This window comes from Rana temporaria, chromosome 13 (assembly GCF_905171775.1).
Source record: "Rana temporaria chromosome 13, aRanTem1.1, whole genome shotgun sequence".
NCBI classification, from domain to species: domain Eukaryota; kingdom Metazoa; phylum Chordata; class Amphibia; order Anura; family Ranidae; genus Rana; species Rana temporaria.
Window position 1 is genome coordinate 110,650,621 of NC_053501.1, and position 27,165 is coordinate 110,677,785.

The 27,165-nt window shown below is 42.7% G+C and overlaps 1 protein-coding gene across 2 annotated transcripts in view; it reads right to left on the bottom strand.

Annotated features, from left to right (window-relative positions):
- The window catches only part of SEMA6C (semaphorin 6C), a 280,483-nt gene that overhangs the window by 189,685 nt on the left and 63,633 nt on the right, over positions 1–27,165 (bottom strand). For both annotated transcript variants that reach the window (XM_040333776.1, XM_040333777.1), the window contains exon 2: positions 4,746–4,796. The gene's annotated coding sequence lies outside the window, so the exon portion shown is untranslated. The remainder of the gene's footprint in view (positions 1–4,745; positions 4,797–27,165) is intronic.

The following is a 27,165-nucleotide window of genomic DNA, read 5'->3' on the forward strand; positions in this document are numbered from 1 at the left end:
TTTTTTTCATTTTTTCTAAGTTTTCAAATCCACTTTTTTTTTTCTTAGATCATTTTTTTATGTTTTCATATAACTGATTTTTACTATGCTGGCTGAATTTCCTGTAGCAAGCAGTCCAGTGGTCTAGTTCTTGCAGAGCCGGGGTCCTGGGCTCAGTACACAAGGACGTGGTCTGCACAAGATTTGTACATTCCCCCACGATCTAGACTTTTTTCTTTTTTTTTTCTTTTTACTGGTGGCGTGTTGTTGTGGTGAAGACTGGTAGACCGTCTCTTCCTTTTGTACAGTGTATAATAATGATCCTTTTATAATGGGGTATTATTATAAGGCTCTGTTGTCATCGGGATGCCATTGTGTGTGCTTAGCAGACAATGTCCTCATCGCTCAGGACTTATATTCAGCCACGGCTTTCAGAGGACGGCGGTCTGCTCCGAGGTCCCCGGTCACATACAAATGAAGAAGGCCAGGAGAACAATGGCAGCCTATTTATTATACATTATACGTAACTGTACACCTCAACCAATCCTCTGACACCGCCGCAGAGCCGAGGCTTTTTCTTTTCTGCCCTCTACCAGCACCATGAAAGGGCCAGTCCTCCCAAAACTGAAAGATATTGTTATGGGTGGACTTGGTTACATGCAGTGTGTCTACGTAGCACACCCGTCATCACCCAAAATTACATTTTAGGTACCACAAAATTGTGAAGGACACGAGAAACCAGGAAGTGATCTCTATCAGTGCAGATAAATAAAATGTGGTCATTCCAGAATATACTCTACACAGGGGATTCCAGTCATGTATAGGCCAGTTACTAGAACTTGTACCTCTTCTATGAGATATTTTTATATAGTGTATCTCTATGAGGTCTCGGGAGGTCTCAGAGGCAGTGAAGGACACGAGAAACCAGGAAGTGATTTCTATCAGTGCAGATAAATACAATTGGCCAGATTCACGTAGCTCAGCGGATCTATAGATCCGCTCGATCTACGTGAATTAAGATCCGCTGCCGCAAGTTTAGGAGGCAAGTGGCTAATTCACAAACCACTTACCTCCAAACTTGCGATGGTGGATCCTAAATCCCCCAGCGGAATTCAAATTCCGCGGCTAGGGGAGTGTCATATTTAAATCAGGCGCGTTCCCGCGCCGATTTAAATGCGCAGGCGTCGTCCGCGAAATTTCCCGGCGTGCATTGCTCCCACTGACGTCGCTAGGACGTCAGTGGTTGCGACACGTACGTAAACTACGTAGTTCCGTATTCGAGAACGACTTACGGAAACTACATTAAAAAATTCAAATTCGACGCGGGAACGACGGCCATACTTAACCTTGGCTGCGCCTGCTTTTAGAAAGGGTAAGTATACGACGGGTACCGCGCTACGGAAACGACGTAAGAACACAGCGTCGGGTCTGTGTACGTTCGTGAATTTGCGTATCTCGCTGATTTACATATTATTCAGTGTAAATCAGCGGGAACGCCCCCGGCGCCATTTTTAATTAAAAAAAAAGATCCGACAGTGTAACACAGTTACACCTGTCAGATCTTCGCCCTATCTATGCGTAACTGCTTCTATGAATCAGGCGCATAGATAGGACCTGTCTAAGTCAGAGATACGATGGTGTATCTGTAGATACACCGTCGTATCTCTTTGTGAATCTGGCCCATAGTGATCATTCCAGAATATACTTCACACAGGGGATTCCAGTCATGTTTGTATAGGCCAGTTACTAGAACTTGTACCTCTTCTATGAGATATTTTTATATATTGTATCTCTATGAGGTCTCGGGAGCCCTCAGAGGCAGTGAAGGACACGAGAAACCAGGAAGTGATCTCTATCAGTGCAGATAATAAAATGTGGCTATTCCAGAATATAGTCTAAATAGGGGATTCAGGTCATGTATAGGCCAGTTGCTGGAACTTGTACCTCTTCTATAAGATATTTTTATATATTTGTATCTCTATGAGGTCTCGGGAGGTCTCAGAAGCAGTGAAGGACACGAGAAACCAGGAAGTGATCTCTATCAGTGCAGATAATAAAATGAGGTTATTCCAGAATATACTCTACACAGGGGATTCAGATCATGTATAGGCCAGGTACTGGAACTTGTACCTCTTCTATAAGATTTTTTTATATGTTGTACCTTTATGAGGTCTTGGGAGGCCTCAGAGGCAGTGAAGGACACGAGAAACCAGGAAGTGATCTCTATCAGTGCAGGTAAATAAAATGTGATCATTCCAGAATATACTCTACACAGGGGATTCCAGTCATGTATAGGCCAGTTACTGAAACTTGTACCTCTTCTATAAGATATTTTTATATATTTGTATCTTTATGAGGTCTCGGGAGCCCTCAGAGGCAGTGAAGGACACGAGAAACCAGGAAGTGATCTCTATCAGTGCCGGTAATAAAATGTGATCATTGTAGAATATACTCTACACAGGGGATTCCAGTCATGTATAGGCCAGTTACTGGAACTTGTACCTCTTCTATAAGATATTTTTATATATTTGTATCTCTATGAGGTCTCGGGAGCCCTCAGAGGCAGTGAAGGACACGAGAAACCAGGAAGTGATCTCTATCAGTGCAGGTAATAAAATGTGGTCTTTCCAGAATATACTCTACACCGGGGGTTCAGATCACGTATAGACCAGTCAACAAAACCTGTACCTCTTCTATCAGAAAGTTATTTTTAAATGTGATTACATAGCAAGCTCCTCTTCAAGACATCAAAAAAAACCTCAAATTTTTGGCATTTCACAGAGCCTGAATTATCCGTCTTTAAATATTCCGCATCTATCGTCCGTGAGATTTGTTCAGCTTTTTTATGTAGCGGCCATGAATACAGATGAGCGTGATTTATCAAGGCCGCGGACGTCGAGTTTTATTGGAAAAAGCTTGTGTTTTGTGCTTTATTAGCGGAGCCGGCGAGCCCAAACACCGAGTTGGTGACCTCCGTAGCGTCAGCAGAGCCGACCCATCACTTCTCATTAAACCAAGTCATTCGTCTTTCTCCTTCCAGAGGAAAAATTCCTGCGGCGAACAGGTTTTTTTTTTTTTGCGGAACGAAATTGAAAAGCGCGGCTTCTTAAAGGCGCAGTAGCCATCGAGCGTTACTTTTTCTTTATCGCGTTTCAGTCGCGGTGTTTGCTTTTAATAATGGATACAACCCTGGCTACAATTTACGTAAAAAATTCAATTTTGTAGCTGCCTTCTCTTGCACTGCTTTTTTCGATATTTCCACATACCGACCGTTTACAATGTTGTCATGCCCCGTCCCCTTAGTGGTGACGTAATTGTCTTAAAAAAAAAGCAGTAATGTTTGGGCTAATTTATTTTTTGGACTTAATTTTTCTTCACCCCCACTTGAGTCTGACTCTCTAGATCAGGGGTCTCCAAACTTTATAAGCAAAGGGCCAGTTTAATGTCCTTCAGAGTTTGAGGGCCGGACAGTGGTCAGTGGGAGTCAAAAAGGTCCCGACAACAGTGGGAAAAATGAACCCCCCTCCTATTGTTTCAGTGGGAGTAACTGTGCACTGTTATTGGGACCAATTGTTGGTGTCATTGAGAAAAACTTGCCCCATTGTTGGTGTCATTGTGAGGACTTGTGTCCCGTCGTTGGTGTCATTAGGAAGAATTGTGACCCATCGTTGATGTCATTGGGCCCCATTGTTGGTTTCAGTAGGAGAAACTATGCCCCATTGTTGGTATTGGTGAATGAAATAGTGCCCCAAGGGTTGGATAAAAGCAAGCAAAGGGCCGCATCTGGCCCCCGGGCCGCAGTTTGGAGACCACTGCTCTAGATTGAGGGTCCCAGGTCTTCTGAAACCTCAAATTGTTGCCCCTTCATCTGCCTTAATTAACAGATCACCTTCCAGCTCCTATGTGTACATAACTGTTCATTATCAGAACCTTGGAGAATGGTAAGATCCATGGGGCCCCATTATTTTTTTTTATATTGTTAAGCGCACTCAGAAGCCGGAAGGCAGTGTGTGAGGACAGGCGGTTTGTTTGTGGTTTGCTGCAGGTGCCGACTCTCCCCGTTCCTCTGAGGGCGTCCCAAATGTGGCTCCTTGTAAGCCTCGTTGAGCTGAGTTCTTCTCGTTTGAGGATGTGGCAACAATAACAGAACTTTCTGGATCATCTACCTAGTCTTTTTGGCTATGAGATTACCTATTCCATTCGTCAGTGGTAAATATAGTACTAATGTATATTTTTTAATTTGGTGCATAATGATATGCTATGGAAATTGAGATCTTTAATATATCTTCTTAGAGCAAAACTATTCCCCCTGAAGAAGACCACAAATGCACAGGTCGAAACGCGTCGGTGGGGGTTTCCACACAGTCAAACATTATGTAATGGAATGCTGTGTATATCTATGTTTACATTGCTGTAATTTGGAAAATGTATTGTACCTTATAGTCAGAATTTATATTTTAATTGTAATATGACATTGAAAACTTTTCAAAATTAAGCATTCTCTATATATTTTATTTCTGATCTTGCTTCATTACTGCAAAAAAAAAAAAAACTTGGGGTAATTTTCCGCTATTGTTACAATTTAATAAAAATCTATGTCTCGAGAAAATTCTTTTAAGCCGGTAAGATCCTAGGGGGTGGAGCTTGACAACACTATAATTTTTTAAAAACTGTGTATCATTGCCGTACAGACATCACAGTAAGTATACAAATAATTTCCTTTCAAGTTACTCCAAGTATATAAGTAACAATGTAAATAATATTACCTTAGTAGTGTTCAGTTGACAGGTATATGGGGTCCGATGAAAACTTCAGATCTGAAAAAGAAAAGAGAGTATAGTATTTTTAATTAAAAAAGTTTATTAATTTATTTATTACATTTTTTTTTATTATTAATATATATATTTTTAATTAAAATAGTTTATTGTTTTTTATATATTTTTTTATTAAAATAGTTACATGGTTTAAAAAAGGCATTAGTCAATCCAGTTCAAACAACAAAGGAAAATAAACACACTGAAATAGAAAACCTCCATATATACTATCCAATATCCACAGTTGATCCAGGCAAAGGCAAAAAAAACAAAAAACAATAAAGCATGATCCAATTTGCTCCAGCAGAGAAATAAAATTCCTTCCTGATATTCCCTGTATCAACTTTACCCATGAATATTACTAGTTATTATTACTAATTACTAATATTAATTTATTTTTTATTTGTATTAAAATATTAAAATCGTTTATTTTTTTAATATTAAAAATTAAATATTCATTTTTTTAAATCAAAATCGTTTTTTTAATTAAAATATTAAAACAGTTTATTCTTATTTTATCAAAATATTTTTTTATTTTATTTAAAAAAATTATTATAAACTGTTATTTTTTTTTTAAATATTAAAACAGTTTATTCTTATTTTATCAAAAATTGTTTTTTTTTTAAATAAAATATTAAAATAGTTTAGTAAACCCCACACCAAATTTTTGAAAATCTGGTCCCCTTGGTGGTCTTATGCTCTCCCGACAATACCCCTGATCAGTCTAGGCCCTTCCCTAATTAATGGTGGGGCCTAGATCCTAGCCTGTGGGTATATTACCCTCCCACTGCCCTTTCCTCCCCTTTGTGCCCTTCTCCCCCCCCTGTGTGCCTTTTACCTTTTTTTTTTATTTATTTTTTAAGAAAATATAACACAAATACACAATACAAAACAATTTTATAAACATACATAAAGTTTTTATTTTTTTAGTTTTTTTTACGTATGTTTATAAAATTGTTTTGTATTGTTGGTGTATTTTATGTTATGTTTTCTTAAAAAATCTTTTTCTATTTCTAGTGTTTACAGTGCCTGATAATTAAATTTTCCTGAATAAGCTACAATACGTGGCTAACAATACAAAACAATTTTATAAACATACATAAAGTTTTTAGTTTTTTATGTATGTTTATAAAATTGTTTTGTATTGTTGGTGTATTTAATGTTATATTTTCTTAAAAAAATATTTTTCTATTTCGTGGGCCGGATTCAGATAGATTTGTCTATCTATCTGCTGGCGTAAAGTATCTGCGATACGTTACGCCGCCGTAAATTAGGGCGCAAGTTCTGTATTGAGAAAGGACTCGCGCCCTATGTTACGGCGGCGTAACGTATGTCGTCCGGCGTAAGCCTGCCTAATTCAAATGTGTTTGATGTGGGCGTGTTTTACTCAAATTCACTTTGACCCCACGTATTTGACTTTTTTTACGAATGGCGCATGCGCCGTTCGTGAAAAAAACCCCAGTGCACATGCTCGAAATTACGCCGCAAAGCCTCATTGGTTTCGACGTGAACGTAACTTACGCAAAGCCCTATTCGCGAACAACTTACGCAAACGACGTAAAATTTTCAAAACTCGGCGCGGGAACGACTTAACATTAGCTACGCCTCATATAGCAGGGGTAACTTTACACCGAAAAAAGCCTAACGTAAAAGACGTAAAAAAATTCGCCAGCCGGACGTACGTTTCTGAATCGGCGTATCTACCTAATTAGCATATTCATCGCGTAACTATACGGAAGTGCCACCTAGCGGGTCGGATCTTAGGGAAATCTATGCGTAACTGATTCTCTGAATCAGGCGCATAGATACGCCGTCGTATCTCGTATCTGAATCCGGCCCCTAGTGTTTACAGTGCCTGATAATTAAATTCTCCTGAAGAAGCTACTATACATGGCCAAACATGTCGAGAACTAATCAGCCTGCATCTGTTATCTGTACTGTATGATTAGATATTCATTTTGCTTTTAAAATTTTCAATAAATACAATTTTTCTATATCATTTTTTTTTCTTTTTGTCTATTTGCACATTTAAAATCCCCAAAATAACTACTTTTGATACTAAACTATTATTATTTTATTTTTTAATTGTTATTATTATTTTAAAAATAAAATATATAAATAAAAAGAGAATATATGGAAAAAAGCTTTGGGCATTACCCATGTGGGGGGAAAAATAACTTTTAATAATACGTTATTACACAATATACAAAATTGTTTTTCTGTGGCTATGGTGTGACCACAAATTTTCTTTCTTTTAATCCATTTTTATTTTTTGACTAGGACATTTTTTTGTAATAAATTTGTATCATAAAATTTAGAATTATCAAAGCATCTTTTTTTTTTTGGCACAGAAAACGCCCAAAGCTTTTATTTTATAAATTATTTTTATATTATATTTGCTTTGAAGTCTGGGTGCAGCTTTTTTTTCTCTCTGTCTTTTGGTGGTTTGGTTTCATTTGCACTGTTAATTTTATTATTTCATCAAAAATTTACAGATAAAGGAAAAAAAAAATGTTATCAAGAATTAATACTTATCAATCTTGCCTTGCTCTGATGTGGTTTTATAGTTCTTATCTTGTGTGATAAATTATGCAGTCATCAAAGAAAATATTACAAGTCCCCTTTGATTGGAAATTTCCACATTTAAACCGACTATCTTACATAACGGCCATTCTGCGCACAACGAAAAAATTCCCCTGAAGCCTCCATTATGTCGAAGCCAGGAGTGTCGCAGTTTTGGCGCCCCCCCCCCCACCCCAATTGCGTCAGCCTACTTTTTATGCTCACAAAGAATTTTAACCACTTAAGCCATTTGGCTGGCCAAAGACCAGGCCACTTTTTTTTTTGCGATTCGGCACTGCGTCGCTTTAACTGACAATTGCGCGGTCGCGCAACGTGTTACCCAAACAAAATTGACGCCCTTTTTTCCCCACAAATATAGCTTTATTTTGGTGGTTTTTGATCGCCTCTGTTTTTTTTTATTTTTTGCGCTATAAACAAAAATAGAGCGACAATTTTGAAATAAAAAGCAATATTGTTTACTTTTTTGCTATAATAAATATCCATAAAAAAATATATATAAAAAAAATATATATTTTCCTCAGTTAAGGCCGATACGTATTCTTCTACATATTTTTGGTAAAAAAAAAATCGCAATAAGCGTTTATTGATTGGTTTGCGCAAAAGTTATAGCGTCTACAAAATAGGGGATCGTTTTATGGCATTTTTATTAATATTTTTTATTTATTTTTTACTAGTAATGGCGGCGATCAGCGATTTTTATCGTGACTGCGACATTGTGGCGGACACATCGGATATTTTTGACACCATTTTGGTACCAGTGTAATTTTTACAGCAAAAAAAATGCACTATAAAAATGACACTGGCAGTGAAAGGCAGGACCGCCATCAGGGGGGGTACAGGCATTACACCTGTAAGGGGCCCGATGGTCCCCAGGGGCCTGGCTGACCCCCTCCCGTTTTTTTTGCATTACACCTGTAAGGGGCCGATGGTCCCCAGGGCCCCTTACAGGCCCGGCTGGCCCCCTCCCGTTTTTTTTTTTTTGCATTACACCTGTAAGGGGCCCGATGGTCCCCATGGCCACCCTCCCATTTTTTTTCTATTAATTTTTTTTTGCATTACACCTGTAAGGGACCCACCCCCCCCCCCCCGGTTCTCTGCTTCAGGGGGGCCCTGCTTAAAGCTGTGTAATTGGGTTAACCTGTAGGGGAGTGTGACCTAGGGAGTGCTTCTAACTGTTAGGGGGCGTGGCTTGGCGTGACACATCACCGATCGCTGCTCCCGATGACAGGGAACAGACGATTGGTGCCATGCAATGGAAATGTTGTGTTTACGCTGACATCTCCCTGTTCTTCAGCTCCATGACCCGATCGCGGGGACAATGGGGGGACATGGTGAGCACGGTCACAGAGCTCACGACAGGGTAACGAGCACGTAGGCGGCGGGAAATTAAGGGGGACGTATATGTACGCCCATATGCCCAGCCGTGCCATTCTGTCGACGTAAATCTGGGTGCGCTGGTCCTTAAGCGGTTAATCAAGGATTCTCCGAAAATTTGGACCCTTTCGGTGGAAAATTAAAAAGATAATGGTATGCGGTTCTTAGCTAGTAGGAGTTATCTCCTCCTTCCTATGATGAATTTCATTTAATATGAATGGAGGGTTTATAGGAGCTAAATAGCCAAAATTACAAGTTTAATGGGCTCGTTTTATGGACCCGCAACACGAGCCGAAAAAAAATTAAAACGAAGCGTAGTACATATATTTACTAGATCTTTCTGTAATAAGACATTCTGATGCAGAATGTCTTCGCTGGCAAAAAATCTAAGCTGATACTAAGCCAGAATGAAATTGTTCATTAGCCTGGGCCTCTGTAGGATGTTTTGACTGCCAACCAAGGCCACCTTCCAGGAGAACCACCAACTGACCGGCCTAAATTATATTAACTAGTTAGCAGCACAATGTTAAGATACTGGATATGGCCAAACACACACTGGTGTGAAATTTCGCCCCCCCCCCCCGTAAATGTCGCGCCCGGGGGCTGAGGCACCCCCTGGACCCCCCCACACTACGCCACTGGGACACCTTACCCCTTACACCTACTGCATATGAGATTGTTGGACAGCCTATTCTAAAACCATGGGAACTGAAATGGAGTTGGCTCTTCTATAACCTCCTCTGCTCTTCTGGGGAGGCTTTCCACAAGATTTTAGGATTATGCCTGGGGGAATTTGTGTCCATTTAACCGCTTGCACGACTATTTACGTTGGCAGAATGGTACGGCTGCGCATATGGACGTACCAGTACGTCTAGGGTGACCACATTTCCAAACTACCATTCAGGGACACCCCCCCCTTCCCAAAAATCAGCTTGTGCTGTAACGAATCACAGCACAGTGATCGGACACAAAAGGCGGGATTTATGATTTCGTACACTGCTTGTATATTAAAAAAAAAAAAAAAAAAATACATTTAATTATGTATTAATGAATTCAAAGCTGTATTAATCTGCTTGAAGTTCGGCTTTAGCAATTACTATAGATGTGTTTTATCTGCCTATTTAGCTGTTAAGCTGAAGCCGCCTTTAATTACGCGCGTAGATTGAACTTCAGTGCAAAGGCGTCGCGCGTCTTTGTAGTTCCGCATAATCTGCCGCTGACACGCGCTTAAAAAAGATCAAGGAGCCGCATGTTGTCTGCCAGCCGTTTACTTCGGCCATTCTGGAGAAAGCCATCTTCACCTTTCAAGTGTTCTGCACCTCTTCTAGGGTTTCGCAGCGCCCATGGCATCGCGCGACCGCGGGGTTCTACATATAGGACCGTGCACTTAGAGGTCGTCCATATCCGTTTCATATTACGACCTCGCTGGTCAGAAGGGACTTCAAAGACTGCATTACAAGTGTTGGAAAAGCATGACGTTCCTTTCTACAGCTCACCTCTAATCTCAGTTATTTATATATGGCTCCAAGCTAAAAAAACACGAGCGGAAGAGAATTCTCTGCAGCTTTTTTTCCATTGGATATGAGTTTTCTCGACAGTTCTTTAGATGCACATCAATAGAAATACGTATATGAACTCCCTTCACGTTGGTTTGGTTATGCTCATGAGGCCTGAGTATTATCAGATCAGGTTCAGGTGGCTGCTCTGGGCCCGGTTGGGGTCTGGCAAAGCCAACAATAACCCATGTTAATGATCTGAGATAAAAGGTTTGCTAAGGAGTTCACTGGCCATCAGTGCAGACTGCCAGGTCAAGGGTTGGAATGGAGTGGTAGAGGAATCGGTTGGGGTCTGATAAGGTTAATGTTAATGGTCTGAGATCAACATACTTACCAACTGTCCCGAATTTCCTGGGATTTAGAGCATTTTCCCATTTAGAGGTCAGCGGCTGGCGGAGACAATGTCTCCACTGGCCGCCATTTTCCTGAAGACCAGCAAAAACAAGAGGCTGGGGGTGGCTGCCAATAGAAATTGAGCTGCAGCACCGCCCACCTCCCACCCCGCTGCCGGTGTGTCTATGTAAATGGTTTGCTAAGGCTGGAGATTAAGGTACAAAGGAGGCCACTCACCATCAGTGCACACTGCCAGGGGACTCAAAGAGATGCCAAAGGGTTAAATGGAGTGGCTCCCAGTTGATGGTGGCTTCACATGTGGACTCTCTGATCAGAAGTGCATTCTTTGATCAAAAGTGCGAGTTAAAAACCAGGATTTGGCTATCATTTGCTTCTGCTTGCAGATTTGTTTTTTCCCCTCTTTTTCTCTGACACTTTTTAAACAGCTTTTTTTTCTTTTTCCTTTCTGCTAATTAAGGGGAGGGTTTAATTGTTCACAGGTGTGTGTTTGTTCACAGGTCTTCACAGGTCAGTATTAAAGTGGCTGTACAAGCTCCCAGAGGAGCTGGCTCCCAGTTGATGGTGGCTTCACATGTGGACTCTCTGATCAGAAGTGCATTCTTTGATCAAAAGTGCGAGTTAAAAACCAGGATTTGGCTATCATTTGCTTCTGCTTGCAGATTTGTTTTTTCCCCTCTTTTTCTCTGACACTTTTTAAACAGCTTTTTTTTCTTTTTCCTTTCTGCTAATTAAGGGGAGGGTTTAATTGTTCACAGGTGTGTGTTTGTTCACAGGTCTTCACAGGTCAGTATTAAAGTGGCTGTACAAGATCCCAGAGGAGCTGGCTCCCAGTTGATGGTGGCTTCACATGTGGACTCTCTGATCAGAAGTGCATTCTTTGATCAAAAGTACGAGTTAAAAACCAGGAGTTTGAAACAGGAGGTAAGACAGGAGTCTTCATTATTTTTTTCAATCACTGATCCAGAACAAGCTTGCAGCTAATAAAGTTGGAACTCTTGCTATATAGATTCAGCGGTGCAGCAGACGCTCTCATCTTAGTCTGCTCACCCCAGGGATAGTGAGAGCAGGACGCTCTCAAACGAGTCGGCTCTCCCCAGGGATAGTGCAGCCAGGCAGGGTCCACCACACCCCCCTAGCCAATTGATCCAGGGTTGCACCGATCGCCGTTAAGGGGTCAGGAAGGAATTTTTTCCCCCGATCGCTGCAGATTGGCACAGCACGCCGGGGGTTTTTTCGCCTTCCTCTGGACCAATCGGGGAGAGAAGACTCAACGAGTGACGGCTCACTTGGACAGTCTTCCACCCATCACGTCCGGCGTCTCGCGGCTCTTCCCGCATCCGCGCCAGACCAGGCCTCATTCGCGGCCGCCGCAATTAGGAAAGACTGATGACAATGTGACTGGCGACAATGGCTAATCTGCGATACTCTGCGCACTCTATTCGGGGTCTGAGACAATTCGCAACAGCATTACCAGCCGTCACCAAAAAGGCCTTAAAAATAGAGCAACTTTTGAGATTCGATCGACGATCGACCATCAAAAATTTTAACTATTTAACCCAGCTCGAGCACATATCATGTGCTTTGATCAACACAAGATCGGCAGTAAAACACCGATTAGAAATCCACGATTTCTTACTACAAAACGATCTAGACTGCCTCTTTATTACAGAAAGCTGGCTCTCAGACGACTGCAACACCATTCTTGGAGAATTGGTGCCAGAAAACTATCGCATTATAACGGAAAACAGAATAGGGCAAAGAGGAGGAGGCCTGGCGGTGATCCACAAGAATCGCATTACAATCACTAAGCCAGCCCTTCAAAATCCTCTTCCATTCATGGAAACCCTTACTCTTCAACTTCAAACTTCCCCCCAGGAGACTGTTCACATTCTCCTCTGCTATAGGCCACCTGGGCCAAAATCGCAGTTTTTGCCATCATTAACGGAGTTTATATCCACTTATACCCTTAACAGCAAACACCTTTTGCTGCTCGGGGACTTTAATCTGTGGGCCAACTCCGCACAGGATCCCATTGCGGACGCCTGCATTGATCACCTGGAGGGATTAGGGCTACAGCAACTTATATGCGGGCCAACACATGCTTCAGGTCACACACTCGACCTAATTTTCAGACAAAATCTGAAAATAAGCATTTTAGAAAATGAACCATTGCCATGGACAGACCACCATGCAATTAATTTCATAATCTCCAAAATTCCCCCAGTGATAAAAGCACCCAAGCCGGTGACAATACACTGGGCTAGATCTCAGAAGAAGCTCCATTCGGAACTCTTCAAATCTACCTTGGGAAACAGAATCAAAACAATCCATCCACATCAAACAGCCGCAGATACACTGGACGCCATAAACGCAGCCCTGCTACAGTCAGCCGATTTAGTAGCACCGAAACGCAAAGCCTGCATTCGAAAAAGAAAGTCCGGCTGGTTCAACAACCAGCTGTCGCTTCTGAAGCAAGAGCGCAGAAGGGCGGAAGCCGCCTGGAAAAGAAGTCCTGCAGAGGATAACCTCATCATCTACAAGGCAATAACAACACGATATCATAAAGAAATCTTCAAAGCCAAGAAACATCATTTTTCTTTGGCGATTAACAGCGCCCTAAACCGCCCCCGCGAACTCTTCAAGATGGTCACCCAGACCATGAACCCAGGATGTCTTGAAGTCCCCAACTCAGACACCCAAGAGTTCTGCAATGAACTATCGGATTTCTTCATCAACAAAATTGAAAGAATCCGGGAAAGCATCATGCAAAACAATACCCCCCTCAACCCCACCGTCAATCAACCACAAAACACCCACAGAAACGCTCTACAATCAACAAAGTTCACTCTGGAACCGATCTCCATCGATACCACAAAAAATATCATTGGTGCTTTGCGGAACAGCACATCGCCCAATGATATCATCCCCACCAAACTGCTGAAGGAATGTGCCGACATCCTGGCACCACCCATCACACAGCTTATAAACCAGTCATTTAAGGAAGGCACAGTGCCATCCCTGTTGAAAGAGGGCACAATCCAGCCCATCTTGAAAAAACCTAACCTGGATCCCAAGGACCCAACTCACCGCCGTCCCATAACAGGCCTTAATGTTCTCTCCAAGATAATGGAGAAAGTAGTGGTACAACAGCTGCAACAGCATCTAGATACCCACAATCTACTGGATCCATTACAATCAGGCTTCCGTCCCGGACACGGGACAGAAACGGCCTTACTCAAAATATGGGACGATGCCCTCGAGGCCGCAGACGAAGGAGAATCTTGTCTCCTGGTTCTGCTGGACCTAAGCGCAGCCTTTGACACGGTAGACCACAAACTGTTACTGATGCGACTAGCCAAGGTAGCAGAAGTCGCAGAAGGTGATTTACCATGGTTTTCTTCCTTTCTTGAAAACCGATCACAAACAGTTAAATTGGGTTGTTTCACGTCGGAAAAGCGCACGGTGTCATGTGGAGTCCCCCAAGGATCCCCCCTGTCACCGGTGCTTTTCAACATCTATCTTCGCCCTCTCTTTGATATTATCAGTAGCCAAGAACTACTCTATCACTCTTATGCAGACGATACGCAACTGTATTTTCGCATCTGCAACAAAAAGGATCATCATCTCAGTTTAGAGAAATGTCTCTCTTTGATAGAAAACTGGATGACTAAGAGTTATCTTAAACTCAACAGTTCAAAAACAGAACTCCTTATGTTTCACGCCAGCCGAAAGAGTCAACTGGCAACAACCTGGACACCCCCGCCCATTCTGGGCCAAATCATCACCCCTAGCTCCAAAGTCAAAAGTCTCGGGGTCATCTTCGACACCTTCATGACAATGGACGCACAAATAGGGTCAGTAGTCAGCGGAGCGCACCATCTGTTGCGCCTACTACGCAGACTTATTCCATTTATCCCCAAAGAAGACGTAGCAGTCGTGGTGGGAACAATCGTGAATTCCAGACTGGACTATGCAAATGCCCTTTACCTCGGACTCCCAAAGTACCAAATCTCTCGTCTGCAAGTCGTACAGAATACGGCCGCCAGACTTGTGACTGGGAAAAAAAAATGGGAATCAATCTCACCTTCGTTGAGAACCCTTCACTGGCTGCCAGTAAAAGACAGAATTGCATTTAAAGCACTCTGCCTGACACATAAGTGCATCCATGGGAAGGCTCCGCAATATCTTTGCGACAAGATAGAACCTCACAATTCGAATCGCGTTCTGCGATCCACCGACCAAAATCTGGTCAGGGTACCAAAAACCAAATACAAGTCCAAAGGAGAAAGAAGGTTTGCTTTTCAGGGTCCTAGACTATGGAACGCTTTACCAACCAGCATTCGGTTGGAGGAAAACCACCTGACTTTCAGAAGACGAATCAAAACTCTGCTCTTTTGATGACATGAGACACGAACAACTAGCGCCCAGAAGCGATTCAGTTCGCATGCGCCGCGCTTTATAAGTTTTTCATTCATTCATTCATTCGTAGAGGAACCGGTTGGGGTCTGATCAGACCAATGATAACTCATGTTAATGGTCTGAGATAAAGGGTTTGCAAAGGAGGTCACTGGCCATCAGTGCACACTGCCAGGTGACTCAAAGAGAGGGGTGGAATGGAGTGGTAGAGGAACCTGTTACAGTCTAATAATGCCAATAATAACCCATGTTAATGGTCTGTGAGATAAAGGGTTTGCTAAGGCTGGAGATTAAGATACAAAGTAGGCCACTCACCATCAGTGTACACTGCCAGGTGACTCAAAGAGAGGTCAGGGGGTGGAATGGAGTGGTAGAGGAACCGGTTGGGGTCTGATAAAGCCAATAATAACCCATGTTAATGGTCTGAGATAAAGGGCTTGTCAAGGCTGGAGATTAAGATACAAAGAAGACCACTCGCCATCAGTGCACACTGCCAGGGGACTCAAAGAGACGCCAAGGGGTGGAATGGAGTGGTAGAGGAACCAGTTGGGGTCTAGGCCAACGATAACCCATGTTAATGGCCTGAGATAAAGGGTTTGCTAAGGCTGGAGATTAAGGTACAAAGGAGGCCACTCGCCATCAGTGCACATTGCCAGGTAACTCAAAGAGAAGCCAAGGGGTGGAATGGAGTGGTAGAGGAACCGGTTGGGGTCTGATGAGGCCAATGATAACCCATGTTAATGGTCTGAGATAAAGGGTTTGCTAAGGCTGGAGATTAAGGTACAAAGAAGGCAACTGACCATCACTGCACACTGCCAGGTGACTCAAACGGAGGCCAAGGGGTGGAATGGAGTGGTAGAGGAACCAGTTGGGGTCTGATAAGGCCAACGATAACCCATGTTAATGGTCTGAGATAAAGGGTTTGCTAAGGCTGGAGATTAAGGTACAAAGAAGGCAACTCACCATCACTGCATACTGCCAGGTGACTCAAACGGAGGCTAAGGGGTGGAATGGAGTGGTAGAGGAACCAGTTGGAGTCTGATAAGGCCATCGATAACCCATGTTAATAGTGTGAGAATAAGGATTTGCTATGGCTGGAAGTTAAGGTACAAAGGAGGTCATTGGCCATCAGTGCACTCTTCCAGGTGACTGGTGGTGAGAGAAGGACCTTATAAAAAAATTGTTTTGGGACCCTATGACTTGCAGTTACATTGGACCATTTACAGAGTCCCTGGCCAACCAGGGAGTTTAAAAGCCAACACCTTTTTCACACTATGGTGCCAATCATGGGGAGAAGATAATCATCATGCTAACATCCTCTTGGATTGGGAAGGAGATCCAAACAGACTTCATGCAGATTGTGCGCCTAATGGGAATTATATCACATGATAGCCACTAGATGGAGCTGAGATAAGTATTTGTTTCCAATGATCATTGGCTCCATCTAGTGGCTATCATGCATTGTTTTCCTGATTCATGCTATTATGAATGAAAAACACATGACCTGGAGATAAAAAATAAAAAAATAAAAACTATAAAAATGTGATTTTGCTCAACATTTGAGCTTACCTTTTTCTTCACAAGAATGTATTAACATATATTAAAAAAAAAATGCCTGTTACAATCGTGCGGTTTGGAAGTGTAATGTGAAGACGCAGTTTCTAAAATGCATAAAAAAACAAGAGCTCTCCTTTTTTTTTTGGTATTTGCAAGCCTGATGGCGTGCAATCAGCTGCCAAAATATATAAAAAATTCTAACAGTTCCACAATTACATGTTAAAAGGGGTCAGCTCTCTCTATAGACAATCCGTTGTCAAGTTCCTCCAGCCTCCCGCCTCGCGCCACTGCGATAATCACTCGAACAAAATTGCTTACCTAAGATTAACAACTGAGAATTTCCCAATTACGAACCGGGCTGCGAGCGGAGGAGTGAGATGGACAAAAAAAGACAGCTCTTTTCAGAAATGTCCTTCTTTGATGCGCAAGGGATACCGAGACAAGGCGCACGGGCGGTCTACATGTGTGTGTTATTTAGAAGCTTGCAGAGAAAAGCCTCCAAACCTACAGCAGATAACGCTTTTAAAAACAATTGGTTATTAATGGGATTTCAAGCTGTAAGCAGACGAATTTCAACATGATGGACATTCGCTTGGCACTGCAGAAATAGAAAAAAACATGACCTGCCGTAAAGTGTCTCTAGGCAAGCAGTACTAAAATTCAGGGATTTTGCGGTGACTACAAAGTACCGATGCTGGCCTTCATGTCAATCCCTGTGGTACCCCCTGGAGGCCTAGCACAGGCTGTACATGCAACCTCGACTTCTGCCAAAGTGAGATTAAGCCCCGCCTTGATGCGAACCCCCCCCCATCCTCGACTTCTCCAATGTCGAGAAGATGACCCACTTTGATGCAAAACCCCACCCCCCCGTTAGTCGCTAAGCTAAGTCTATAAGCTGACATGGTTGAAGTTCAGGAACTTTGTGGCGCCTACAAGTACCTGTGTTGGCCTTTAAGTCAATCCCTAGGGTACCCTCTAGAGGCCTAGCCCAGGCTGTACATGCGTTCTTCGACTTATCCAATGTTGAGAAGATGACCCACCTTGATGCAAAACCCCACCCCCAGTAAGTCGCTAAGCTAAGTCTATAAGTTGACATGGCTGAAGTTCTGGAACCTTGTGGCGCCTACAAGTACCTGTGTTGGCCTTCATGTTAATCCCTAGGGTGCCCCCTAGAGGCCTAGCCCAGGCTGTACAGTGTGTCCTTGACTTCTCCCGTGTTGAGATGATGACCCACCTTGATGCAAAATCCCATCCCCTGTTAAGTCATTAAGCTAAGTCTATAAACTAACATTGCTGAAGTTCAGGGACTTTGTGGTGCCTACAAGTACCTCTGTTGGCCTTCATGTCAATCCCTAGGGTGCCCACTGGAATCCTAGCCCAGGCTGTACATGCGTCCGTGACTTCTTCCATGTTGAGATGATACCCCACCTGGATGCAAAATCCCATATCCTCTACTAGTCTGCAAGCTAAGTCTATAAGCTAAGATTGCTGAAGTTCAGGGACTTTGTGGTGCCTACAAGTACCTGTGTTGGCCTTTATGTCAATCCCTATGGTGTCCCCTGGATGCCTAGCTCATGCATCTCTGACTTCTCCAATGTTGAGAAGATGGCCCACCTTGATGCAAAATCTCATTTCCTACTTGTATCTAAGCTAAGTCTATAAGCTAACATTGCTGAAGTTCAGGGACTTTGTGGTGCCTTCAGGTACCTGTATTGGCCTTAATGTCAATCCCTAGGATGCCCTCTGGAAGCCTAGCCCAGGCTGTACATGCGTCCTTGATTTCTCCAATGTTGAGAAGATGACCTACCTTGATGCAAAATTCCATCCCCTGCTAGTCTGTAAGCTAAGTCTATAAACTAAGATTGCTGAAGTTCAGGGACTTTGTGGTGCCTACAAGTACATGTGTTGCCCTTAATGTCTATCCCTTCAATGCCCCATGAAGGGCTAAACTAGGCTGTAGTTCAGGGACTTTGTGGTGCCTACAAGTACCTGTGTTGGCCTTCATGTCTATCCCTTCAATGTCCCATGAAGGGCTAAACTAGGCTGTAGTTCAGGGACTTTGTGGTGCCTACAAGTACCTGTGTTGGCCTTCATGTCTATCCCTACAATACCCCCTGAAGAGCTAAAACTAGGCTGTTATCACTTGATCATGACCACACCCAATGTTAGTCAAATGGCAGCTATTCAGCATGCAATGGAGACTTTTGTGTCACGCAGAAAAGTCAGCAGGGACATAAATATAGGATAAGTAGGTTATAGTGTGAAAAGTGGTCCATGTTGCCCCAGAGACTGTTAGCAGCATCAATAACGAGGGCTTGATCCACCATAGGATGATATTTTAGGACTTACTGTAAGTAACTGAACTTCTTCCAAAAAAACATTAGACCGGCAAACAAAATATAAAATATAATTTTGTCTCTTGTGATGTGTCGGGTATACAGGCTGTTTATCTACGTTTATGAAGCTTCAGTTAAAACCACCACACACACTTTCTCTACTCAACGAAAACATTGTAGTAGCGTTTCCTTTGCACGCTAATGGGATATTGTTCCTGGTTTCCTGTTCCAGAGTTTTGTATTCCCGTCTGGTTTCCTCTTGACCTTCCACACGGCTCATTATACGAGGACTCAGCTGTTTACCGGGCCATGTACAGAATCGTTTAGTCTGGGAATGAGGAAAAAAAAAAAAAAACCTTGCCTGTTCTCCAATCCCAGTTCAGAATACAGAAGGGCCCCCCTATGATGCACCCCCCTGGCGATGCCACAGACTTTGCTTTAACTGATAGGCTGCCTGGTTATGTGTTTTTCTTCAAAATTCAAGTGGTAGTCATTACCACTACGCCTGAGTGATGTTGCTGGTTACCAGTATATTTAATTTTGACTCCGATTTTCCTGGTGAACATTTTAGCAATAATCTACCCCTTTCCAAACTAGGCGTATTCCATTATTTTCATCTGGAGACAGACCTTTGATGCCCAGATTCTTTATTTTTTAGATTTAATTCCAACTCAAAATTACAGCATCGATTGACGATGTTTCTGTACATTACGGACCAATTTGGCAAATATCTACCAAAATTGGCTGAACTCTAATTGGGCAGACATTCTGAAATAGGTTCCAGCAAATTGCCCTACCCATGGAGTAGAGAAGTAAGCAAGAATGAGACCAGAAGAGGTTGTTGACATTTTCCGAAGTATGTACGAGTCTGATGGGCTGACTACCGCAATATGTTTTACGCCAATCAAAAAGAACAATCACAAGACCATCAGATGGGCACTTAACATTTTTTTCACAACCGCGTGGGCGCCTAAACGAAGGGGAGCTGTGGGCCCATCATTTATTTCTTTTCTCTTTTTACTACTCATAAATACCTGTGTTCAGGGCTTCAGCAGCAAATAAAAGGTTGGCCCGATAGTAGTATTTATTGTTGTAATGTCAATGGATATTTATGGAAGCTCACAGTCCACCGAGACAAGAAACCGGCTAAGTGAGCGTTGTCAGGTCTCAGGATCATTACACCGCCAATTTACACTGGCTAGAGGCAGACTGAGGGGGGGAAGAATAGCGAGAAGAAAGAAAGAAAGAAAGACAGAAAGATATGGAAACTGAAGAAAGAGAGAAAGAAAGGAGAACTAAAGAAAAAAAAAGGAAGAGAGCAGGAAAGAAAGAAAGAAATGAGAACTGATGGAAGAAGAAAGAAAGAAAGAAGAACGGAGGGCAGAAGGAATATGGGAAGCAGAGTAAACAAAGGAGGGAGAGGTAGTAAGTAAGGAAGAAGTAGAGAAAAAAGGGAGATAAGGAAAGAAGGGAGAAGGATTAGGGAGGAAAGAAGGAAGGGAGGGGTGGGGGAGACAAGGGAGGGAGGAAGGAAGAGAAAAACAAATAATGAAAGGAGGGAAAGAAAGAAAGAAAGAAAGAAGAACCGAGGGAGGGAGAGGTAGTAAGTAAGGAAGAAGTAGAGAAAATAGGGAGATAAGGAAAAAAGTGAGGAAGATGAGGGAGGAAAGATGGAAGGGAGGGGTGGGGGAGATAAGAAGGGAGGAATGAAGAGAAAGAAATGGGAAAATTAATGAAAGGAGGGATGGAAAGAGAGAAAGAAAGAAAGAAAGAAAGAAAGAAAGAAAGAAAGAAAGAAAGAAAGAAAGAAAGAAAGAAAGAAAGAAAGAAAGAAAGAAAGAAAGAAAGAAGTATATGGGAACTGAAGAAAGAGAGAAGGAAATGTGAACTAAAGGAAAAGAAAGAAAGAGAGCAAGAAATGAGAAATGAAGGAGGAAGAAAGAAAGAAAGAAAGAAAGAAAGAAAGAAAGAAAGAAAGAAAGAAAGAAAGAAAGAAAGAAAGAAAAACTGAGGGAGAGGTAGTAAGTAAGGAAGAATTAGAGAAAAGAGGGAGATAAGGAAAAAAGGAAGAAGGGAGGAAGATGTGGGAGGAAAGAAGTAAGGGAGGGGTGGAGGAGATAAGAAGGGAGGGAGGAAGCAAGAGAAAGAAATAGGAAAATTAATGAAAGGAGGGATGGAAAGAAAGAAAGAAAGAGAAAAAAAGAAAGAAAGATATGGGATCTGAAGAAAGAGAGAAATAAATGAGAACTAAAGGAAAAGAAAGAAAGAGCAAGAAAGAAAGAAATGAGAACTAAAAGAAGAAGAAAGAAAGAAAGAAGAACGGAGGGCAGAAAGAATATGGGAAGCGAAGTAAACAAGGGAGGGAGAGGTAGTAAGGCAGAAGAAGAGAAAATAGAGAGATAATGAAAGAAGGAAGAAATGAGGAATATGAGGGAGGAACAAAGGAAGGGAGGGGTGGGGGAGATAAGAAGGGAGAGAGGAAGGAAGAGAAAGAAATAGGACAATTTATGAAAGGAGGGATGGAAAGAAAGAAAGAAAAAAAAAAGAAAGAAAGAAAAACAAAGAAAGAAACAAAGAAAGAAAAAAGAAAGAAACAAAGAAAGAGAGAAAGATATGGGAACTGAAGAAAGAGAGAAAGAAATGAGAACTTAAGGAAAAGAAAGAAAGAAAGAAAGAAAGAAAGAAAGAAAGAAGAAGGGAGGGCAGATAGAATATGGGAAGCGAAGTAAACAAGGGAGGGAGAGGTAGTAAGGAAGAAGAAGAGAAAATAGGGAGATAAGGAAAGAAGGAAGAAGGGAGGAAGATGAGGAAGGAAAGAAGGAAGGGAGGGGTGGGAGAGATAAGAAGGGAGGGAGGAAGGAAGAGAAAGAAATAGGAAAATTAATGAAAGGAGGGATGGAAAGAAAGAAAAAGAAAGAAAGAAAGAAAGGAAGGAAGAAAGAAAAAAAGAAAGAAAGAAAAAGAAAGAAAATGAAGGAAACAAAGAAACAAAGAAAGACAGAAAGGTATGGAAACTGAAGAAAGAGAGAAAGAAAGGAGAACTAAAGGAAAAGAAAGGATGAGAGCAAGAAAGGAAAAAATAAATGAGAACCGATGAAAGAAGAAAGAAAGAAAGAAGAACTGAGGGCAGAAGGAATATGGGAAGCGGAGAAAACAAGGGAGGGGAAGGTAGTATGTAAGGAAGAATTAGAGAAAATAGAGAGATAAGGAAAGAAGAAAAAAGGGAGGAAGATGAGGGAGGAAAGAAAGAAAGAAAGAAAGAAAGAAGCAAAGAAACAAAGAAAGAAAGAAAAAAAAGAAACAAAGAAAGAAAAACAGAAAGATATGGGAACTGAAGAAAGAGAGAAAGAAATGAGAACTAAAGGAAAAGAAAGAAAGAGAGCAATAAAGAAAGAAATGAGAACTGAAGGAAGAAAGAAAGAAAGAAAAAAAAGAAGAACTGAGGGCAGAAAGAATATGGGAAGCGGAGGGGTGGGGGAGATAAGAAGGGAGGGAGGGAGGAAGGAAGAGAAAGAAATAGGAAAATTAATGAAAGGAGGGATGGAAAGAAAGAAAGAAAGAAAGAAAGAAAGAAAGAAAGAAAGAAAGAAAGAAAGAAAGAAAGAAAATAAAGTAAGAAAGACAGAAAGAAAATGAAAGAAACAAAGAAAGAAAAAGAAAGCGAAAGGAAGGGAGGGGGTGAGGATAGCCAGAGGCGGCTCTTTAGGCAAAGTAGGTGGCTGCGAGGCCCCAGGGAGGGCGAGGCCTTAGGCGACTGCCTAATTTGCCTAAATAGAGAGCCGCCTCTGGAGGGGGAGGCACAAAGGGAGAAAAGAAAGAAGAGAAAGTAGTAAGGAGAGAAAATGGAATGAAGAAAGAAGGGATATGAAGAAAGTAGTGAGGAAGGAGGATAGGAAAGGGAGAGGAAGTCAGGAAGTCTAAATTCTGCTCTTGATTTTGTATTTTAAACTTAAATGAACTTTAGAAGAGATAGAGAGAGATTATGAGAGACACACAACTGTCCTCCAAACCTAAGCTTGGCCAGGACTTTATCCAATCCTTCCATTTTGTTTGGCTGAAGTACAATTCCCAATCACAGATTTTATGTGACCCAACCATCCTGAGATACGGACGTATATATTCATCATAGAGATCGTTTTGGCTTCACAGATTAAATGACCTCTATTATATAACATACATTATCTCTAATAGGGCGATGGATGGATGGAGATCCATATGCATAATGTAATTGTCTTTATTCTCCAAGCCATCTGTGATAGAGTTATAACCTTCAGAGGTCATTATAGCATCATTATGGTCTGATGACCCCCATTTTCCATTGATGGTGAATAAAAGATGGCTTCCGGCCACAGTTAGCCAAACACAATTCTCCTTCCTGCCGTCGGCGTCTATTTCCAAGATGGAATCCTAACTTGGCTGCCCCCCCGCCGCCAACCCCTCACGCCAATGACATTATAATCCTATTTATGGAAGCTGCGGGGCCTGGAAGTGCCATTATCTCATCACTCATGTCACCCTAGAATTGTATAATACATTCCACCCATTAGCCATTGATGGAAGTGCGGATCTATAATTCTACAATTCTTTAGAATTATAAGACCCTCGGGGTAGAGAGAGGTTGAGGTCTGAGATTCCGGAGTGATGGGTTCTTTTATAGCCTGCCGTTTATTCATAGCAAATTGCCCAATAAAAGGAGTTTTTGTGAATTCGATTTTACCGCTAACATTCCCCTTTTCAGATCTTCTACCTCTCACAAACTTTCAGCCTATTCTCTACTTTTTCATAGGGTGGAAAGAAATAATAAAATAATGAATTTCAATAAGACGGCCATAAAGGTAAGTCATACACTATATGGTCAAGAGTTTCTGGACACCTACCAAAACCAACCACTATGTGAGCAAATGAATGAGGGACCTCCTTCAAATGATTGAATTAAGATGTTTGCAGTGAAGGGTTCTATTAATGCTTCAGGATGACATTATAGATAATTTTGTATTTCCAACCTTGTGGTAACTGTTTGGGGAAGACCCAGGGGCGGACTGACCATTCGGGCACTCGGGCACTGCCCGAGGGCCCCATGCCACTAGGGGGCCCCATCAGGGTTGCCAGCCTCAGTGAATAGCTTCCTTTCCCTTAGTGCAGTCCTCCTTCACTTACCTCATCCTTCCATTTTGCTTTTAAATGTCCTTATTTCTTCTGAGAAATCCTCACTTCCTGTTCTTCTGTCTGTAACTCCACACAGTAATGCGAGGCTTTCTCCCTGGTGTGGAGTGTCGTGCTCTCCCCCCTCCCTTGGACTACAGGAGAGTCAGGATGCTCTCTACGTTGCAGATAGAAAAAGAAGCTGTGTGGTAGTGGGCGTCCTGACTCTCCTGTAGCCCAAGGGAGGGGGGCGAGCATGACACTCCACACCAGGGAGAAAGCCTCGCATTACGGTGTGGAGTCACCAGGGCTTTTTTTCTCCGAGAATAGGTGCAGGAACTCCCTTCTTCTGTCACCTCTTGTGTCTACCCCCTACCCACCTCCAAGCACCATTCCTTGGTTCCACTCCCTACCCACCTCTGAGTACAGTTCCTTGGTTCTAACCCCTACCCACCTCCGAGCACTATTCCTTGGTTCCACCCACAACCTACCTCCGAGCACTATTGCTTGGTTCCACCCCCTACCCACCTCTGAGCACCATTCATTGGTTTCACCCCCTACCCACCTGTGAGCACCATTCATTGGTTTCACCCCCTACCCACCTCTGAGCACCATTTCTTGGTTCAACCCCCTACCTAACTCCGAGCACCATTTCTTGGTTCCACCCCCTACCCACCTCCGAGCACCATTCTTTGGTTCCAGCCCTCCCCATCTCCGAGCACCATTCATTGGTTCCAGCCCTACCCACCTCCGAGCACCATTCCTTTTCTCCGCCCTACTCACCTACAAACACCATTCCTTGGTTCCACTCCCTACCCATCTCCAAGCACCGTTCCTTGGTTCCACCCCCTACCCACCTCCGAGCACTATTCCTTGGTTCCACCCCCTACCCACCTCCAAGAACCATTCATTGGTTTCACACCCTACCTACCCCCCTACCCACCTCTGAGCACCATTCCTTGGTTCCACTCCCTACCCATCTCCGAGCACCGTTCCTTGGTTCCACCCCCTACCCACCTCCGAGCACTATTCCCTGGTTCCACCCTCTACCCACCTCCGAGCACCATTACATACATTCAGATCTGGAGGTGCCGAAACTGCGTTCCCCCGCGTTCCTGCTGAAAAAAAGCCCTGGGAGTTACAGACAGAAGAACAGGAAGTGAGGATTTATCAGAAGAAATAAGGACATTTTTAGGCCCAAGGTCAAAATTGTATTTAAAAAAAGAAAAGAAGAAGTCATCAATTTCTCCAGCAAAACACACCAGTACGGGAATCTCTATACCGTCAGGGAAAGGGTTGGTAGTCACCGATCTTACGTTGCCCTTTATTTTGGTAATAAATAATGGATGCCTCGTCAATGTCAGGTGCCAATAAAACAGCAACTTAAAGGACAAGGACTTCGCCGACGTAGCATCCTGGCGTCTCGGATCTTATTCCTGCCTTTCCACCACCATGTGTCTTCTTCTCATAATTAAATCACGCATTAGGAGAAGGTCAGCGGCAGATGGCGATGGTTAGTACCTTCATAAATCAGCGTCCGTTCCCCCCCAGCGGACGCAAAATTGCTGTTTTAACCCCTTGACCTCCCTGTTTTAGAAAACAAAGAGCTTGATGGGTAACGAGGTTAGGATCCACTTCATTATGTGCGTTCCGTGATCTAGCTCTCCTATTTTTTCTTGCTCACGCGGGAAGAGCGAGGATGGAGACGCCGTATCCATTAGCTCAATATCCTAAGAGGCCCCATTCCTACGTGACGTGAATGAGCCACGCTGCATCCTCTTCCTTCATTCCGCCACCAATCTGTAACCTTCAAAGCCAACGTGCGATTCGCTTTTAATTTACTGAAAGCTTACTTGAAATCCACTCAGGTTTTTTTTTTTTATTTATTTCTTATTTTACCGCTGACCTGTATTAGCGGGGGGAGATTAATTTTTATATCCATTATAAAGCGGGCGGCTTTCGGAAGTTATCCACTTGCGCTTTTTCATCTGGCAGTGCGGAGGAAGAATGAAAAGCTTATACGGGAGGGGTGTCATAGAGACATCGCTGGGCCCAGGGCCGTCTTTAAGGCAGGGCAAAAAGGGAAGCTGCCCTGGGCCCTGTCATTGTTGTGGGGCCCAAAGCGGCTGCCTCATACTTGCCAACTATCCCAGTTTAAATTCCCTTGAAGTTTTAGTCCTGTGCTGTGTCTTGATATCTCAGTGTGAAGTGCTGCTACTAATGCTGCCCAGCTGTGCCCTATTGTTGTGTACATATGACTCACCTGCAGACCCTGTGTTTATATGTAAATAATGTAATTCATATGTAAATAATGGGAACATTCATATGTATATCATTCCCCTCTGTAGTGAAGAGATGATGTGCTGTAACCTCTAGCAACCAATCAGTGAGCAGTATTACTGTACAGTAACCTCTAGCAACCAATCAGTGAGCAGTATTACTGTACAGTAACCTCTAGCAACCAATCAGTGAGCGGTATTACTGTACAGTAATCTCTAGCAACTAATCAGTGAGCAGTATTACTGTACAGTAACCTCTAGCAACCAATCAGTGAGCGGTATTACTGTACAGTAACCTCTAGCAACCAATAAGTGAGCAGTATTACTGTACAGTAATCTCTAGCAACCAATCAGTGAGCAGTATTACTGTACAGTAACCTCTAGCAACCAATCAGTGAGCAGCATTACTGTATACAGTAACCTCTAGCAACCAATCAACAAGAAGAAATCATGTGTTGTAGCCACCAGCAACTAATCAGTGAGCCATATTGTGTGCTGTAACCTCAAGCAACCAGTCAGTAAGCGGAAATGATAACCTCTGGCAATGTAATCTCTAGCAACCAATCACAATCGCTGCCTGATCTGATACAGTAAACTGATTTTAAGTCTAGCTGATATTTATTGTATGTCTCAGAGCACATGGAGAGCAAAATTGCATGGGGGGGGGGGGGGGGCAAGAAAATGTTTGCCAAGGGTCCCTGGCTGGGCCCACATAAAGAATTAAACAAATGTCCACCAGGCGGGGCCGCTGATAGGCGGAAAATGTTGTCAGTCT